The sequence below is a fragment of the Zea mays genome, chromosome 9, assembly GCF_902167145.1.
Source record: "Zea mays cultivar B73 chromosome 9, Zm-B73-REFERENCE-NAM-5.0, whole genome shotgun sequence".
Lineage (NCBI taxonomy): Eukaryota > Viridiplantae > Streptophyta > Magnoliopsida > Poales > Poaceae > Zea > Zea mays.
In genome coordinates, this window is record NC_050104.1 from 146,851,769 (window position 1) to 146,855,125 (window position 3,357).

The 3,357-nt window shown below is 49.2% G+C and overlaps 2 non-coding genes across 2 annotated transcripts; both read left to right on the forward strand.

Annotated features, from left to right (window-relative positions):
* The first annotated feature begins 1,365 nt into the window (after nucleotides 1-1,365).
* LOC111590211 (small nucleolar RNA snoR99) lies at nucleotides 1,366-1,463 on the forward strand. The gene has a single exon (XR_004852921.1). It is a non-coding gene; the product is annotated as a small nucleolar RNA snoR99 (small nucleolar RNA).
* Nucleotides 1,464-1,731: 268 nt separating this feature from the next.
* Nucleotides 1,732-1,828, forward strand: LOC111590212 (small nucleolar RNA snoR99). Its single transcript, XR_004852923.1, has one exon. It is a non-coding gene; the product is annotated as a small nucleolar RNA snoR99 (small nucleolar RNA).
* The last annotated feature ends 1,529 nt before the right edge of the window (nucleotides 1,829-3,357 follow it).

The following is a 3,357-nucleotide window of genomic DNA, read 5'->3' on the forward strand; positions in this document are numbered from 1 at the left end:
CCAGCTGCGAACCACGCCGCGAAGCACCAAGTGGATGAGGCCCCGAAGCTTCCAAAACCCTAGCCGCCCGAAGCCTTTGGGTCACAGTTAATGGCACCAGTGGAGAGAACGCAGAGAGAGAGAGAGGGGGTTGTCGCCGCGACGATTCCTCAGAACGTTGCCATTCTTGCTTCGGGGAAGGCGAGATTGGAGTTCACTGGCGCATGCGGATTGTGTGGGTGTGCGCAATTTGGTGTGTGCACCACCGGCGTCAACCGGATTTCTCGCCGGTGTTGGGTGGCGTCGCGGATTCGTCTGCCGCCGTGGCCTGAGCTCTACACTGCGAACGCGCTGGTAAGAATCCCCTCCTTGCGCTCGCTTGGTTCTCCTACTTGTGTACGCATCTCGGATTGGGTTATGGGGCACCGGAGGGCGAGCTGTGGGTGCTTAGGCGGGCACTCTGCCGTGGTGTTTGGTCGCCGCCGTGATGCCTTCCCCGCCATCCGCCGCAAACTGTCGTGATATGCCAGCCGCGAACCATGCCGACCCTGTTCCCCTCGCCCGCACAAACCCCCGCATCCGCCCCATCCCCTCCCCGTCCAACGTCCCCTCCCTTTGCCCCTGCTCCCTCCGCAGTCATCCAGGACGCCGCTGCTTTCTTCGACGAGCAGCATGCAGCCATCGCTTCCCCTGTCGGAATCCGAGCAGCATCTCGGCCACGACGGCTCGGTCGCCGCGGCAACCTCCCGCGTCTGATCTCGTGAGAAGCGCATGGACCGCAAGCCGCCGGAGCGCTTCAGGCGTAGGGTATGATTAGATCATTCTATCGTCGACCGATTTAGCGTTTATAATGAATATATTGTGAAATAAGTTGTTAAGAAGGAGATCTGTCAATGCATGCTTGTGACTTAGTTCTGATTAGTGCTCGTCTAATTAGTCTTTTTTCTGGTTAGTTTATCTCGTCTATGATGCACCTTTTAAGTGTTTCCAGTTCCTCTGATGGACACACCCCTGATTGTTTTTAGATAGCATTTATTGTTCTGATTAGTACATGTAAGAAGTAAGATACACCTGTCTCGTGATGTCTTGATAGCCGTGTCTTAATGGTCAACTGCCTTCAGTTATACTCCGTATTTCACTATTTGCCTTTTAGCTGTAAGATGTTTACCATGTGTTCTTATCCGGCCAAATTAAATAGGATGTATGTGAATAGAATCTGCTATCCTTAGTTGTCGTGATCGTTTCTGTGCTGAGTTATGCAAATTTTGCAATGATATTGGTGGGATCATAACACCCGATTTTAGTTTAGCGAGCTTGAAGTTTCATGTATAGGGTATAACATATGTTTGTTTGGGACTTCATGTATGCCCCGATGGCAAGTCTGTAGTGCCTGTGGGATGAAAATGTCCCTGACACATTCAACCATTTATTTACTTTGTCAGTTGATATTTTGTTTTCAGCTGATCATGAAGGATGGGAAATTTCCATACGTGGATGTGATCCATGCGAGCAGCATCTCGGCCACGACGGCTCGGTCGCCGCGTCAACCTCCCGCGTCCGATCCCGTGAGAAGCACAGGGACCACAAGCCGCTGGAGCGCTTCAGGTGCAGGGTATGATTAGATCATTCTATCGTCGACCGATTTAGCGTTTATAATGAATATCCTGTGAAATAAGTTGTTAAGAAGGAGATCTGTCAATGCATGCTTGTGACTTAGTTCTGATTAGCGCTCGTCTAATTAGTCTTTTTGCTGTGCCTATGGGATGAACAGGTCCCAACATTTGCTCCAATTTTTTACTATCAGCTGTTGGCCATAATTGTTTAGCTGATCATTAAGAATGGGAAATGGTTAAAAGTAAATTTTATTGCTATGGTATATGTTCTGCTTGCCTCTGCTTGATCACATCTTATTTGAAATACCATGTTTTTGCGGTACTAATACCTTGATCACACTTGATCCTTTTTATGCTTGTTTCTATAACCTCTATTACCAAGGACATGATGAGTGGACTTGATGGTCATTGAGTTATCTGTTTTCTCTTCTCAGGTTTGGACGCGACTGGAAGAAGATCGAGGAGCATGTCGGCACCAAGACGACGGTCCAGGTACCGAATCTTAGCTGCTGATCAAAGATACGTTTGAGTGCGCACGCGCGTTCGTACTCGTACATGTCCAAGAACTGAAACTCAGCTCTGAATCAACACGACACAATGCGCGCCGCAGATACAGAGCCACGCCTAGAAATACTTCCTCAAGGTCCAGAAGCTTGGGCTGGCTGCTGGGCTGCCGCCGATGTACCCGAGGCGCCACTTCGCCATGCAGCAGCAGCAACAGAGCTCGGTGGCCGGTGGTAGCAGTGCGGTCGCCATGCCGCTGCTGCACGGCCGGCAACCTACTTGCGCGCCGGTCGCCATGCCAGGTCTGGCCAAGCCCGACGCTGTCGCCCATCACGGTTCCATCGGATGGAGCAGCCCCAGTGTGGTCGTCCCTGCGGCCAACAGCGGCGGCGGCGGCAAGTACCTTCCTTTTTTGTGTGTCCACTCTCTGCATTCTTTTCAGAAATCTGAGCAGTGTTTCTCGCCACGTTGTTTCTGAAAATTTCTATTCTCTTTCCAGGGATGCAAGGCTTGGACTTGGAGTGGGTGGCAGGCGCTTCGGTTCTAGGGGCAAATATTTGGTTTTACACATGCAGGTGGATGTGTTCTCTTTTGGGATAGTTTTATGGAAGATCTTGACTGGTGAGGAACCGTATGCAAATATGCATTGTGGTGCTATCATAGGTATGTATCCGCGATGCCCATCCAACCTTTTGTTTGCCTTTAAGCATTGATACATTTCTCGAATGCGTCAGCATTGATAGAAGTGATTACAAGTCGGGCGACTAGCTGGTCGTGCTATAGGACCAACCAAGCGCCTAATCGTGATTAGGGTAACGATTAGGACGCCTAATCGGTCCTGGTAAGTGTGAACTATGCAATCTACAGACATCTTGTGAAGTGTGAACTATAGGATTCCAGTGGACAGTGGTAAGAGATAGGAAAGGGAGAGAAGGAGGGGAGCAGGTGCTAAGGGAGTGGTAACTGCACATAATCGTTGTGGCAAGGTTTTTGAAGCGAGTAGCTGAGCCTCAGCAGTCCGTAATTTCTATTGTTGCTTCGCCACCCTCAGCACACGATGAAGTTGTTGTTCTGAACATACAGCTGGTTCAGAGTAACTGAAAAGCCTATACGAGAAAATATGCCCCCACTAAATGCATTATCAGCAACATCACTGATTTGAACAGTAATATTTCAATATTATTATTTCAATACTATGTTTGTGCACTTGCGAACTCTCATTTCTTGCAAGCATTCTTTTTTGTGAAATGCTTATTGATTT